Source organism: Erythranthe guttata, chromosome 12 (genome assembly GCF_056151865.1).
Source record: "Erythranthe guttata isolate IM_541 chromosome 12, IM_541, whole genome shotgun sequence".
NCBI lineage: Eukaryota > Viridiplantae > Streptophyta > Magnoliopsida > Lamiales > Phrymaceae > Erythranthe > Erythranthe guttata.
The window spans coordinates 3,622,745-3,639,710 of NC_142544.1; the positions used below are offsets into that span (position 1 = coordinate 3,622,745).

The 16,966-nt window shown below is 38.3% G+C and overlaps 1 pseudogene across 1 annotated transcript; it reads right to left on the minus strand.

Moving 5' to 3' along the window:
* Positions 1-9,657: 9,657 nt before the first annotated feature.
* LOC105964472 (F-box protein At5g39450 pseudogene) lies at positions 9,658-15,264 on the minus strand (annotated as a pseudogene). Its single transcript, XR_001173382.2, has 2 exons — positions 15,014-15,264; positions 9,658-12,672 (listed from the first exon to the last, which is right to left on the minus strand). The product of XR_001173382.2 is annotated as an F-box protein At5g39450 pseudogene (transcript).
* Between the last annotated feature and the right edge of the window lie 1,702 nt (positions 15,265-16,966).

Below are 16,966 nucleotides of genomic sequence, written 5' to 3' on the forward strand. Positions count from 1 at the left end.
AAAATAATGTCATACAAAAAGTCAAAATAAAAGAAAAGGGAAAAAGTCAACGCAACTCAACGATAGGGAAAAAAATTAATGGCCGGTGTTAGGTCCAAATATCGTTGCACTAGAGTGGTTGTCTCATTTCCCAATTATTCTGCACTTGCCTAATTCATCTTCTTCATATTTTTTTGGAGGAAATTTGGGATGCGCAAGCGGTTCCACGAATAAAACATTGAGAGAAAGAATTTTAAATTGTATTTTGGCCCCAAAATTTTAGATAAAAACCTTGTTAGAAGTTTGTAATTTTAATATTATGATGCTAGATATTGATATAGTAGCATCATTGTGTTACACATAATAATATTGTGTTGATCCAAAAAAAAAAATCACGAAAAATAAAAAGTCAAAATTGTTAACCGGCAATTCAATATTGGTAAACGAGCGGCGGCAAAAAAAATATTCAAAAAAACTAGTCAACGTCGAAAAAAAAAGAAAGGAAAAATCAACGGCGATGAGCGATAACGGTGGCAAAAATCGGGGTCGTTTGTCAAAATTGATTAATTGGTGAAATTAGGGTTGAATAAAATTTTATGGGTTTTTAGAATATTTTGAAAGAATAAAGGGGTCTGACTGCAATTTTTGCAAAGAAAAATCTCAAATTCAGCGTTAATTCTACAGTTGACCGTTGCTTCTTGACGGTCAAACAGACTGACGCGGAAAGGAAGCACGGTAAATAATTAATTTCTACGAATTAATCTGTAGAACAAACGAATTCCGGAACCCACCAGAAAGTTGAGAAAAGAACTCTCAATTATATTGATAAGGAAAAAATTTAACTACCTAGAAAATAAACCTACTGCATCAATATATAATACGTAAAGCAAGAAATCCTAATTAAACTAGAAAATAGAAAATTACCATAAAATAGAACTCGAAATATCCTAGGACTCTAACTATAGGAAATTGAAAATAACTAAATATTAAACATGTTAGGACTCTAATTTTGATAAATTACTCGTCCCTTATCAATCCCCTCTTCTTTGAAAGAACTCGACTCTGAGTTCATATCTGGATAGAGTGGATCATTCTCACGATACTCATATAAGTCAGCAATGTTAAAAGTTTTTTAAATGCCCATGGTTGATGGAAGATCGATCACATATGCATTGTCATTGATCTTATGCAAAATTTTGAAAGGACCATACTTCTTCGGTTTCAATTTGATGTAAGTGTCCGCCGGAAACCGCTCCTTCCTAAAAAACACCATGATAGAGTCACCAACCTCAAAAACCTTCAAACGACGCAACTTGTCTGCAGCCGCCTTGTATTTGGCATTCCTTTACTCGAGTCTTTCCTTAACCTCGACTTGAATGTCATGAACCTCATTAGCCAATCGTTCTGCCGCAACACTAGCCCGATGCTCTTTAGGTAGTCGTATTAAATCCACCACATGCTTCGGAACAGCCCTATACACCAAACAAAAAGGAGACACACCTGTTGCAGTATGCACGACACTGTTATAAGCGAACTCAGCTTGAGGTAAAGCATGATCCCATTGTTTAGGTCGATCCCCACAAATGCATCAAATTAAATTCCCTAGTGTTCAGTTAGTCACCTCTGTCTGCCCATCGGTTTGGGGATGCGCCGTGGTACTTCGATTCAGCGAAGTATCGAACATCTTCCATAGTACGATCCAAAAATGGCTCAAAAATTTTACATCCCGATCAGAAGTGATTGTCTTTGGAACGCCATGCAAACGAACTATTTCCCTGAAAAATATCCTTGCAATGTGCGAAGCGTCCGATGTCTTTCGACAGGGGATAAAATGAGCCATTTTGGAAAACCGGTCAACCACCACAAAAACCAAATCAACTCCACGTTGTGTCCGATGCAACCCCAACACGAAATCCATAGATAATCCTCCCAAATACCACTAGGAACATAAAGATGAGTGTATAGCCCGGTGTTCTGCGATTTGCCTTTAGACACTTGACAAACATAGCACTTTGCCACCACCTTTCCCACGTCTTTCTTCAGTTGAGGCCAATAAAATCGCTCTTCTACACTGCAGATTGTCTTATCACGTCCCAAATGACCACCTAGTCCTCCGGCGTGCAAATCAAGAATCAACTTCTCGCGAAGAGAAGCTCTCGGAATGCACAATTGATTACCACGAAATAAAAATCCTTCGCTGATGTAATAATCATCAAGGGTTTGTTTTGCAACACATTCACTCCAGATTTTGCCAAAATCCTCATCATCTTCATATAATTCCTTCAAATAGTCTAAGCCAACCACCTCTTCGCTTAGAGTTGTAAGTAGAGTCGCCCTGCGACTCAAGGCATCCGCAACACGATTCGTAGCTCCACTTTTATGCTTAATCACGAACGGGAATTTTTGCAAGAAATTCGTCCACCTCACGTGCATATTATCCACATTTTTTTGGCTGTTCAAAAACTTCAAGGCCTGATGATCTCTATATAACACAAACTCCCGCTGAATCAGGTAATGTTCCCACTGCTTCAGGGCTCGAGCCACTGCGTAAAACTCTTGATTGTAAGTGCTCCACTTCTTACGGGCATCGCTCAACTTCTCGCTGACGAAAGCAACGGGCCTCCTCTCTTGGGATAAGACCGCCCCAATGCCAACTCCACTTGCGTCACATTTTACTTCGAACACTTTGGCAAAGCTAGGTAACGCAAGCACTGGTGTAGTACTCAGCTTTTCGATCACTGCAAAGCTATGGTCCGCGTCTTCGCCCCAACGGAATTTCCCTTTCTTCATGCACTGCGTAATGCGCCATTATTGTACTGAAATTTCGAATGAATCGGCAATAGAAAGTAGCCAGTCCATGAAAACTACGAACATTTGAAACGGTTTTAGGCGTTGGCCACTCCCTTATAGCCCTTACCTTCTCATTATCAACTTGAATCCCATCTGCACCAACTACAAACCCCAAGAAAACCAAACTTCTCGCCATGAAAGTGCACTTCTTCAAATTAATGAATAGTTTATTCTCCCGCAACACAATTAATACTTGGCGAAGATGATCCATATGCTCGGTTTCATGCTTACTATAAATCAATATATCGTCAAAATAAACCACCACAAATTTTCCAGCAAAAGGTCTTAATACCTGATGCATCACGCGCATAAATGTGCTCGGTGCGTTTGATAGTCCGAATGGCATCACTAACCACTCGTACAACCCATCCTTCATTTTAAATGCTGTTTTCCACTCGTCCCCTGGTCGAATCCGAATTTGATGGTAACCGCTCTTTAAGTCAATTTTCGAGAATAGCTTAGAGCCCTCCAACATGTCCAACATATCATCAAGTCGCGGGATGAGAAAACGATATTTGACGGTAATCCTGTTGATTGCCCGACTATCAACACACATTTTCCAACTGCCATCCTTCTTCTTCACGAGTAGCACTGGAACTGCACACGGACTCATACTCTCTCTAATAAATCCCTTCTGCAACAATTCTTCTATTTTCTCCCGCAACACCTCAGAGTCTTGAGGACTCATTCGATAATGAGGAAGGTTTGGTAAGCTAGCGCTTGACACGAGATCAATGTGATGCTGAATATTTGTCATCGGTGGAAGACAGTTGGGTAGTTCATCAGACAACAATTCGCTAAATTCAGCGATTAGTGGCTGCACCAACTCAGGAGTCACCGGTTTTGACTCGTGGTCATCCTGCTCATTTTGAACCCCTAATAGCTTGAAGCTCATCATATACTACTCATCTGCCGACTTCATCTCATTCACGAACTCTCCTTCTGACTGAGAGATTAAAAATACTTGTCTATCAAGTGCCTTTGTCTCCCGAACGGGATCGTTCGATGGAAGCATGATAATTTTTCGACCTCCCCATTGAAACATGCACGAGTTATCGCGACCCCTATAAATAACGTCCACATCATAATGCCACGGCCTCCCCAATAAGACGTGGCTAGCATCCATATCAATAACATCACAGAGCACCTCGCTGGAATAGTGTTTCCCGATGGAGAGGGGCACTCGGCAATGTTCAGTTACTTTAGCCGTCGGTCCCTTCTTAACCCATCCAATCAAGTACGGCAATGGATGCTTCTCCACTGGTAATTTCAGATAATCCACCAACCGTTTAGCTACAAAGTTTTCGCAACTACCATTATCCACAATTAAATCACACACCTTTTTGTTAACGGAGCAGTAAGAACGGAATAGATTATTCCGCTGATTTAGTTGTTTCGCTGCACATAGAATACGTTGCACTACACAATTGACTCGATCTCCTTCTTCCTCAGCTAATTCTGCCCTCTTGTAATCTTCCTGATTGTCATCCTCAAGACTCTGCTCGAACTCACCATCTTCTTCCACGCCATCTACTATTCCAACCGGCTTGCGTTCTGGGCACACGATAGATCGATGGCCAGGCTTGTGACAACTATAGCAAAGATCTGGGGCTGGTCTAGCATAGGGGTTGTTGTTGTTAGGTCGAGGTTGGGTTTGGTTGCTCGAACTGACTGTGTTGCCCAGCCTTGTCTGCACCCGTTGTGGTCGCGGTGGTGGGGTATTAGGAGTAAGATTTTGCCCTACCGATTTACCTTTGTCAACAGGTGGATTATATTCTAGAGTGGATCTCCGATAATTACTCACACTCTTCTGTTTTTCAAATTCCTCTGCTCGCAACGCCATACTCTGAGCCTGATCAATGGTGTAAACTGCTTGTAGACCGATTCGATCACGTATATTGACCCTCAACAGGGGCTGCTGACAGGTCCCCAGGCGTGTGTGAGCACGCGCTTCGCAATACTTTTTTTTTTTTTTTTGTTTTTTTTTTGTGGCGGCTGGCCACGCGCGTGCTGTGCACATGCTCTTCTCTTTTTTTTTTCTCAGACGCGTGTACCGAGGCGCAACTTTTCTTCTCTTTTTTCTTTTTTTTCTTCTTTTCATTTGCTTCCATTTTTTTTTGTCATTAGTGGCGCGCGCGCATCGAGGCAGGAAAAGTCAGCCCATGTGAGGCTGACGCGCCTTGGTTGGCGTGCGGCTTGGCGGCTTGGAGGAGGCGCGCGGCTTGTACTTGGCCGATTTTTTATATTTTTTTATTTTTTATTATTTTTTTTTGACGTCCACATGTCTACCATTTGGGGATAATTTTTCATTTTGTTTTGGGGGCACTATAAACCCCAGGGAGTCGATAACCCTTGGCGAACGAAATATTTTGGGGGCACTGTAAACCCTCAGGGAGTCGATAACCCTTGGCGAACGAAATATTTTGGGGGCACTGTAAACCCCCTGGGAGTCGATAACCCTTGGCGAACGAAATATTTTGGAGGCACTGTAAACCCCCAGGGAGTCGATAACCCTTGGCGAACTAAATGTTTTGGGGGCACTGTAAACCCCAGGGAGTCAATAACCCTTGCTAGCGTTGAAGGGCCTCCTCGGTTCTCTGAACCAATCGAGGGGCGGGAAGAAGTGGATCATGTTGAGGATCTAGTGGGACATCACGAGGAGGGTCTCGTGCTGGATCCCGAGCATGGGGAGGAGGAAGTGGCTAGCCAGAGCCTCCACGAGGTGGGAAGTTGTTAGCAGTGTCACACTCCCCTGAGCAGAAGTCTCAAGGCCATCTTGCGCGCTACGTGATCTTGTTTGCCTTCCTACAGACGGCGCCAAATGATGATGCTAAAGATAGATCACAATAGATAGTTGAAGAAGGATGAGCAGGAAGAGTAGAGTGGATCACTGGCTCACGAGCTTGATGACCTTGAGATACCTGCGATCATAAAACACGTGAACTAGGTCGGGGGTTGATCCGGCGGAAACCCCTCCGACACTCAAGTCAGACGTGCGGATATAGAAATAGTCCAAAGAATACATGTTGTAGTATTGCTCAGTTAATAGGACGTACCTTGAGGAATGAGTTCAAACCTTTATTTATAGCTTAGATGATATTGTTGGGCCCAAACCTTATTTGAAGGTGATTGCGCCTCGATGATTGTGGTCTTCAATATTGGGCTCGTAGCCCCGTAGGTAAATAAATTGTAAGCCCATTGGGTTGGCCCGATTAGGCATATCAAACATTGTTGTAGGTATGGAATGCCTCATTTAGAAATAATTGGGATAACTCCAGTTGGGAGGAATTTTATGATTGTTGTTGCATTTATGTCGCATGAAGATGCAGACACCTACGAGCGGACTTTGAATTGTTTGAAAGAGTTGCTAGATGGTGTTAAACCTGATGTGATCTTGACAGACAGGGAGTTGGGTCTTTTGAAAGCACTGCCAAATGTCTTCCTAGTTTCGTATCATATGTTGTATATATTCCATATAAACAGAAATGTTGAGGCAAATGCGACGAAATTTATGGGAGACAACAAAGACTAAGGTCTAATATTCCGACGTGTGTTGTGGGCTAAGCTGGTGAAATCAGAAACCTAAGAAGATTATCATTACAATTACAATGAAATTGTTGGACGGTATGCAGGATATCCTAGATTGATACAATATTTGAATGATTCGTGGTTGATATACAAGGAGAAGTTTGTTCGAGCCTATACCCGCAATGTGTATCATTTTGGCAACACGAGCACCAACAAGTATTACATGTTTTAGTTATTTAAATGATAAAATATATTATATAAAAATAATATTTATTTTGTAATTTGATTGCCGTTGTATACTTTGATTGTTGTTGTAATCGGATAGGGTGGAGAGTGCTCATTCTTCTGCGAATGGTTGGTTAAATGCTTCGACCGGAGGTTTGGTAACGTGCAATGCAAACTTCGGGACTAAGTTTATATCGAAATTAGTCAGCTGAAGTGCGATTTTTCATTATCATCCAAGATAAGGAAGCATACTGCAGCATGGCCGTGTTTTCAGGGTTTGATTTGTTATGTTACGCATCTGGCATTAGAGAAATTGGATCAAGAGATGGAGTCCCCAACGATGCAAGATCCGAATATTTGCACACACTATCTTTGGAATACTCATGGGCTCCCTTGCGCGTGAAAAATTGTGCAGAAAATGGAAGATAATGACACGTTCGTCATTTCAGACTTGCATCTATTCTGGAGTACCGTGGCAGTTGAGCCTTCGGAGCTACCTGAGTATCAAGTAAACCGCGAGGCGATTGTGGATAGACAGATTGATGACCTGTATTGCAGTTTGAAGAAGATGAATTACACGAGTAAGATAAATGTCGTGGCCTCATTGCGTGGCATCGTTTATCCGTCTACGTCGCATATGTCCGAGCCATCATTTGTTAAGACCAAAGGACGACCTAAGAATAACTCGACAAAGAGAGACCCTTCCGGATGGAAGTATCATATTGATAAGGAGACAATTAAGTCGTCTTGTGGTTTCAAGGGTCGCCAAACCTCATCTCGTGCAAAGATTCCTAAAGCAAAGGTTGAGAGGAACACTGATGGAACCCCTCAATACCTCCACATGAATGAATCGACTTTTATTCTTTCGTGCCCAGATTTATGGTCCGTCTTATTCAAGATTATTTTAACGTGATGGCGGATGGCAACTGTGGGTACCGGTGCGTTGCTCAAGCCGTGTACGGGGATCAAGAAAGATGGCCGCAATTAAGAGGGGAGTTGCTTATTGAGTTGTACGAGCATGCTAATGTGTACACGGCGATGTTTGGCAGTACTGGATACGTTGAGGTCATACGCAAGTGTGACTGGACCTCTGGGCCTTGTCCACAAGCTTATTGGATGTACATGAATGAAATAGGATTGGGCATTGCTACAAAATACAGTGCATTAGTGGTACTTTTGACAGTGGTCACTTATCATGTATGATTTACCTTCCTAGGTTTGGCGGTGGTCACTTATCATGTATGATTGTTGTGACATTGCACAACAATCATTTCATGTTTGTTAATTTGGTCGCGAATAATCCTCTACCATGGGTACATCATAGAGCTAAAAAACTGAGGCACTTACTCAAAATGTTCAAACCCCGACTACTCTTGTACTAACAATTAAAGTCTGGTTGGTAGTTCAATTTGTAGTTGTATTTGAATTTTATTTCAATCTGTATTTGTATTTGAATTTTAGATTAATTTGTAGTTGTATTTGAATTTTAGTTCAATTTGTATTTGTATTTGAAATTTAGATCAATTTGTAGTTGTATTTGAATTTAGTCCAATTCGTATTTGTATTTGAAGTTTTAGGTCAATTTGTTTTTTTTTTCTTGAGTTTAAGAATATTTATGTTAATGTATTTTATTTATCTGAGTGTCTGAAATAAGTTGGTTAAATTAAAAAAAAAACAAATCAATTAGTGATTTCGTACTAAATTTTACGAAACATTACCTTATATTTCGTGGAAAAATCCACGAATTATAAGGTGTAATTTCGTGGAAAGCTCCACGAAATATAATGTGTAATTTCGTGTTTTATGTCACGAAAGAGGAAAATGTTTACAATCCAACAGTTTCGTCATTCATGTTCTATAATAATAAACACGTACATTTCGTGTAAAAATACACGAAATTCTTGAGTGAATTTCATAATATAACACACAAAATAGCGGGCGAATTTGAGTTTTTTTAAGGAAGGTTACAAATGAAATAAATCGCACTGCAAGGCGGTAAAAGTTGCACTATGAATAGCATTTCAGTTTGCGTAAGTGAGAAAAAAAAATCTCACGTATCACTTCCTCTCTCTCTCACGCCTATCTCCTCTCTCTAATCAAACCATCAAACTAGCAAATACTAGTGAAAAACAAACAAACAGATTTGAACACTGCAACCAATTCTTAGGCTCGAAACAAACGATTATTAAGTATGGAGATTTCAAAACTACAAACTGCGAAAGATTCTTGGCTATAGTAGGGCAGGGACGAAGCAATTACACACAGATATTCAAAACTGCAAACTGCAAACTGCGAACGATTCCTGCAATCAATTCTTAGCTATGGCAAGATAGGGACAAAACAATTGCAAACGTAAATTTTAAAACTGCAAACTGCGAACAATTCTAATAAGCTATGGCAGGACAAGAACAAAACAATTTCAAACCAAAATTCAAAACTGTGAACGATTCTTAACTATGGCAGGGCAGGGACGAAGCAGTTGCAGACAGAGATTCAAAACTACAAACTGCGAACGATTCCTATCTATGGCAGGGCAGGGACGAAGCAAGTGCAAACAAAGATTCAACCCCTATATTCAACACTCGGAATTTTACGTTTCTGCACCATATTGTTTGCATTTGAGGTTCTCGGATTTAGCGTGATGTGGCGATGACGAACAAACCTAGGTCTTTTTTTTCAAGTAAAAAGCGACAAAACAGCAAACGGACATCAATTTTTGTTGTCTTCTATTTTTGCGTTTAGGAGAAAGATGAATGAAAGGTAAAATCATAGCTAGGATTTGAAGATTCGCAGCGACTTTTTTTTTTTTGTTGGGAAGAAACCGTGGAATTAAAACTTGTATAAAGTAAACTTTTATTTGAGGATTTTTATTTTCCATATTTTGTTTGCAGTATTTTAGACAAATAAGAATAATAAAAGTAATAAAAATAGGGAATTAATAGTTGGATTTATACAAATAAAATCTCTTATAGTAAGAACTATAGCTAATTGCCCCTGTTTTTAATTGGGATTTTTTAGTAATTTGCCTTGAGTTTTTACATGTGAAAAATGAAAAAGGTATTGACCCATTAAATCTTGTAATAATAAATATCCTCTCGAATAAATTTATTATTATTTTTTTACATGAAAATTACTGCAAAAAGTATTATAATCCTGAACAATTTTTTTTTTATTTTTTTTTATTTTTTAAATTGGCCTTATAACTTGGCCGTACAACACACACACACACACTAGTGCACAGAAAAAAGAAGCAACGGTTTACACCGAAGAAGCACACCTTGTCGAAAAAATAGAGCTGTTTCAAGAATCTGAAATTCCAGAGTAAGGAGTTACGTACCACCTCATCGGATACACATAGTTCGAAACCGGCGGCAATAGCAAAGGCAATCTTTCACCTCTCTTTAAAAGATCCGCCAAGTCGAACCTCTGCAACGTCAACACAGTCCTCGACTCCTCAGATACGAAACAAAGCAATCCATTCGAAAGAACGAACAGCGAACCGGGTTCAGAACCAGGATATCTGAAACCATAACCACTTGCAATACTTTCTCCCCCGAATGAATCGATAGACTCGGAGTCTTCAGCGCCATAACTCGGGAACGGTTCCAATGCTGGTTCATCTACATTCGCTGTAAACATAGCTGAGCCGTTAGGATGCTCAACGTACGACGTACCTTCTAGTATCTTTGTACCAATCATAAGTTTCTTCCCCCATTTGGTCACTTCGTAAGAGATCGAAATCAAGAAAAGGGCCTCTCCGGCTTTTTCTTCAGACACCCTCGTCGGAGGCCAACCGTAAGCCCCTCCCCATAAACCAGCATACTTGTGACATTCGTCGGGAGGCTCCATACGCATCTTATAGAGAATAGATTGATCTTCGTCCATATGGGGCCACGCCATATGAAAACTTAATTCCATAGTTGCAGCTCGTAAACACAACCCAACCCTATCGCTCGATCGAAGAAATTGATGGAGTGTACTCTGATTTTCTTGACCGCCACCTGTTGAGCTCGATTTCCTTAGTATCTGTTCGATCACCTGATCCCCGTCACCTGCCTCACTTGATCCGAATTCTGTGGGATTCAACATACGCTCGTACATTTGTAAAAGCAACAATCTCCTTTCGTGTAAGACTGTAAAATCTTGTTGAGAATCAACCTCGTCGGTTCTCAAGGGAGGAAATAATATCGCGGTCGCTGTATCTGGAACAATACCGCGGACTTGTCTAGTGATAAAATCGAGGAGCATCTCTCTGTCATCAGATTCCAAACGGCTAAAAGGAATTTCAGTCCCCTTATCTATTTCATCTCGTTGATGCAGAGCCTCCACCTCAAGCAAAAGCACATTACAATTTCTATCGACTGATTTAAACAATCCGGGGTAAACATAATCTGCTCCTTGCTCCCTCCCGTGTAAAAAGAATGCTGTCGAGCCGTCGGATTTGCAGAGGATTTCGAAGACAGACGTCCACAAAAGAGGACCGTCTTCAAGGCCTAAAGGACCTATCGTTTGCGGGATTATCCGGCATCCAACAACTGATAAAAAACCAGGCATAACATATACTACATTGCCGAGCTCAGGGTTCTGGTGAACCCAAATGCCGATCAACGGATGAATACTCACCAAGAACCGACAGAGGGCCTTGTAAGAAGAAACCCCCTTTCTCCATTCAACGAGGGTGCTGAAAGGGAGTAGTTTAATTCCCAATTTATTACATTGGGAAAGCCATACTTTGTCGGAGGACACAACAGCGTTGAGACCTGGACAGCTGAGACCAAGACTACACACATCCCTCGGAGAGAGGGAACTCGTGATTACAGAAAATATATCATCAGGCAAAGCCAAAAGTAACTGTGATCCACAAAGATCAGACGACATAACGGACTACTTAGTTGAGAATAAACGAAATCCTTTTTTTTTATTTGTTCTTTATTAATGAGGTAAGTAGATTCAAGCTTACAGAAAAAAAAAAAAAAAAAAAAAAAAACCAGTTATTCGTATGGCGGTGAAAGATCACAAACTGAAACTACACCTTGATCCAATCAATTATTGCACTGAATACCAAAAAGGGTATAAATTCCTTTCAAGAACCCGTTCTCCATTCAAGAGTAGGAAACAAAATAGAAAATAAAATATAACCAGACCTGGAAGCAATAGGCAAGCATCCGATTCACACAGAAACGATTGACATGGATTCGAGCTGCTCGTTCTTACAAGATTCAAATTTACACAAGTACATGTAGCAAAAGTGATATCAGCCTTGATTCAGAGAAGGTAATACAGGGGATTGACTTTGTTATTTGAAACTAATTAAACTTAGTGGGATCAGAGTAACCTACCCACGGAAGGAACATAATTGGTCGAACATCCGTTTACTCTGTCAAAAGTCAACCATAATGGATTGCTTGAAGGATTCAAATTTAAACAACTATTTGTTACAATTTAAAAATATGATCTTTTTATTGAGAGAAACAAAATAAATGTTGGAAAAGAAATTCGCAACTTAGTTTACTATTTGCCTGTAAGAAAATGTATGCAAACAGCATCTCGATCTAGAAATCGAACTAAAATTGTGAAACTTCATTCTTTAGATTTGGGATTGAAATTTGAAAGTGTCCAATTTGGACTAAGAACGAAAAAAGAACGAGAATGGTCTAATCAGCTCATTCTTGGTGTCGAATAAACAAAGTAATGACTACATAATTTTCAATTTTCTACATCTTAAATTGCAGATTGAAGCAGAAAAAAAAAATCATTTATATTTCACAAAAGATCTGCGAAAAATACATTACTCACCAAACTTACTGTTGCTCAAATAAATCAATCTTTCAGCATCAAATTTGTCTGCACACATCAAAAACTAAAAATCCAAACACCATGGTCATGCAGAAGCATTTTACCGAAACTCAATCGCCATATTCATATTCGATACAGTCGAAAGAATATATCGAACCTCTTGCATCAACGAGACACTTCTTTATTTGGCAGCACCAGAAAAAAAAAAGAATCACACCACCCAAGATTAACCAAAGCTCAATGTCAATGGAACCAAACAAACACCAGCGCATGCAGTCTTATAGATCGTTTTGCCTGTCAGAAATAAACACGGCATTGCCATCAATGACGATTTTCCAAAGATAAATCGGGGCAGATACATAATGCATAAAAAAATAATAATATTTCCGGGTTTATAGATCGCTTGGCTGCAAGATTGCTAGAAGTGTCGAAATATCAATGCTTAGCTTTATAGGTACAAATTGTTATATCTTCTATACTTATCTATAACATTCTTCCTTCCTACAGGGTTTTTCAATCATCAATAAAGCAAAAAGGCACTGGACTACAAAATAGCAGTTTAAGGAAAATTAATTTAGCAAGAGAAAATAATTTAGAAACTTATACATGTGAGAAACAGTTGGTTAATTAATGTCTCTGAGTATCTTTAATTAATTGCATTCAGGATTAAATCTTTCTTTGGCTCACAGAGACAACCTTAAATTACTTAAAGCCCTAAAGCATGATAGATAACTAAAGTTTGATGGATCAATTTCAAAGATGTTGTCAAGAGAGAGAAGACTCGTTCCATATTCTATGCGAGTGTCCCCTTGTGAAATTATTCCTTGGACAAAATTGACAATTGGGATAGAACACTACAGTAGAAAAATGTCTCAACTAAAATACAAACAAGTCTCCTTTCTTTCTTCTCGTACATAATTTGACGACCCCCACAACCTATAGTAGAAAAATGTCTTGTCCCACTCTACAACTAAAAATACAAACAAACGCTACATTTTTCTCAAATTATTTCCCAAAATACCACAACTTCCAAAAAAATATAAAAATCTTCAAAATTTCGAATTTTGACTAATTCCGAACTCGGGTTACTGTTGCATTCAACATCAACAATTACGTGAACCTACTTACAAAGTTCTCAATCGTAAGGAACTAACGAAGAAACTGGAAGAACAACATTTTGTAACTAATAACGAATTTGGAAGAGAATGCTTTTAGATTTCAGTCGCAAAATGGGGAGATGCTTCAAATGTATAAGGATACATTTGATCATATGTAAAACTAGAACTGTTGTAAGATTAAATAAGAGAAACTAGTCCTATCCAGTATCCACTGTGTTCATGTTGCACTTACACTTTCCATATGTAGTTATTAGCTTGACGATAATCTGATGGTCAAAAAGATACAAATTAAGGACTCCAAAATAAGTTTGAAGTTACCTTGGCCGTTCCTCCATCTTATTGACATTTAATATGACTCGTGAAATAAGCAAAATGCAGTTCCCAGAAACGGACATTATCATCTTAAATTGGGCGTATATCTGTACTCGTCTTAGTCGGTAATTTGTAGAGAGCGAAACGAATGTCGTGCATATCAGGCCATGCTACGTAAGAATATAGTTTCATAGTTACGGCTAGTAAACTCAATCCCACCCTATCTTACGATCGAAGAAATTCGTGGAGTTTACTTTGGCATCTCGAAGAACAAGAAGAGGTTGTCGTGTGATATTCTTTATCACCGCTCGATTTCCTTAATACATGTACTTGCTATAATTTAAAAATACGTTTTTTATGGAGAAAAAAAATGTTGGAAAAGAAATTTGCAACTTCGTTTACTATTTGCCAGTAAAAAAAGCCAGCAAATAGCATCTTATTTCAGAAAATAGAGTGTCGAACTATAATTGTCAATCTTTATTATGTAGATACTGGACTGAAAGTGTCCAATTTGGGCTGAGAACGGAAACTATTGGGAAAAATACAGTTTTCATCCCTCAAGTTTGCACCGATTTCATACTTAGTCCCCATATTAAAAAAATACACATTTGGTTCCTAATGTTTCAAAACTTAAACACTTTTAGTCATTTCTGTCAATTTTCCGCTAGTACTAACGGAATTGAACGTGTGCCCACACTGCCTTAACTAACGGACTATCGGAATTGACGGAAATGACCAAAAGTGTTAAATTATTGAAACATGTGGGACAAAATGTATTTTCTGTGAACATGGGGGACCAAATGTGAAATAGGTGCAAAACTGTAGTTTTCTTGAAAATAATTTATTCTTTCGGACCAAAGCTCAGGAAATAGCAATTCAAAGAAGATACTAATAGAGACGAGAATGGTCTAATCAGTTCATTTTTGGGGTTGAATAAACCAATTAATGGCTACATAATTTCAATTTTCTACATCTTAAATTGCAAAGAAAAATCAGATATATATTTCACAAACAATTTGCAAAAGATACATTGCCAAACTTACCATTCCTCAAACAAATCAATTTTTTCAGCATCAAATTTGTCTACACATCTCAGACACTACGAATCCTAACAAACACCACGGTCGTACAAATATTTATTTTCTAATGCATTTCAACAAAACTCAATCACCATATGATAATACAGTCGAGAGAATATATCGAACCTCTTTCGTCAACGAGACACTTGTTTATTTTGACAGCAGCAAAAAAAGGAACCAAACAAACACCAGATGCAGTCTTGTAGATAATTTTTTGCCTGTCAGAAAAAAACTCGCATTAGTCATTACCATCAATTTTGGTTTTCGAAAGATAAATCGGGGTAAATACATAATGCACAAATGGATAATAATATTCTTCTTTCTTTCTTCTAATACTTTCATACATAACTTGACCCGTACAACCTATGGTGCAAAATGTCTCCCCCAAACTATAACTCAAAATACAAACAAACGCTACCTTTTTTTACCAAATTATTTTCCCAAAATACGACAACTCCCCCAAAAAAATGAAAATCTTCAAAATTTCTAATTTTAACAAATTCCGAACTAGTTAAAGTTACTGCATTCAACGCCAATGATTGAATTTTAGTTCAATTTGTATTTGTATTTGAAATTTAGATCAATTTGTAGTTGTATTTGAATTTAGTCCAATTTGTATTTGTATTTGAATTTTTAGGTCAATTTGTTTTTTTTCTTGAGTTTAAGAATATTTATGTTAATGTATTTTATTTATCTGAGTGTCTGAAATAAGTTGGTTAAATAAAAAAAAAAAAACAAATCAATTAGTGATTTCGTACTAAATTTTACGAAACATTACCTTATATTTCGTGGAAAAATCCACGAATTATAAGGTGTAATTTCGTGGAAAACTCCACGAAATATAATGTGTAATTTCGTGTTTTATGTCACGAAAGAGGAAAATGTTTTCAATCCAACAGTTTCGTCATTCATGTTCTATAATAATAAACACGTACATTTCGTGTAAAAATACACGAAATTCTTGAGTGAATTTCGTAATATAACACACAAAATAGCGGGCGAATTTGAGTTTTTTTAAGGAAAGTTACAAATGAAATAAATCGCACTGCAAGGCGGTAAAAGTTGCACTATGAATAGCATTTCAGTTTACGTAAGTGAGAAAAAAAAATCTCACGTATCACTCCCTCTCTCTCTCACGCCTATCTCCTCTCTCTAATCAAACCATCAAACTAGCAAATACTAGTGAAAAACAAACAAAGAGATTTGAACACTCCAACCAATTCTTAGGCTCGAAACAAACGATTATTAAGTATGGAGATTTCAAAACTACAAACTGCGAAAGATTCTTGGCTATAGTAGGGCAGGGACGAAGCAATTACACACATATATTCAAAACTGCAAACTGCGAACGATTCCTGCAATCAATTCTTAGCTATGGCAAGATAGGGACGAAACAATTGCAAACGTAAATTTTAAAACTGCAAACTGCGAACAATTCTAATAAGCTATGGCAGGACAAGAACAAAACAATTTCAAACCAAAATTCAAAACTGTGAACGATTCTTAATTATGGCAGGGCAGGGACGAAGCAGTTGCAGACAGAGATTCAAAACTACAAACTGCGAACGATTCCTATCTATGGCAGGACAGGGACGAAGCAGGTGCAAACAAAGATTCAACGCCTATATTCAACACTCGGAATTTTACGTTTCTGCACCATATTGTTTGCATTTGAGGTTCTCGGATTTAGCGTGATGAGGCGATGACGAACAACAAACAAACAAACAAACCTAGGTCTTTGTTTTCAAGTAAAAAGCGACAAAACAGCAAACGGACATCAATTTTTGTTGTCTTCTATTTTTGCGTTTAGGAGAAAGATGAATGAAAGGTAAAATCATAGCTAGGATTTGAAGATTCGCAGCGACTTTTTTTTTTGTTGGGAAGAAACCGTGGAATTAAAACTTGTATAAAGTAAACTTTTATTTGAGGATTTTTATTTTCCATATTTTGTTTGCAGTATTTTAGACAAATAAGAATAATAAAAGTAATAAAAATAGGGAATTAATAGTTGGATTTATACAAATAAAATCTCTTATAGTAAGAACTCTAGCTAATTGCCCCTGTTTTTAATTAGGATTT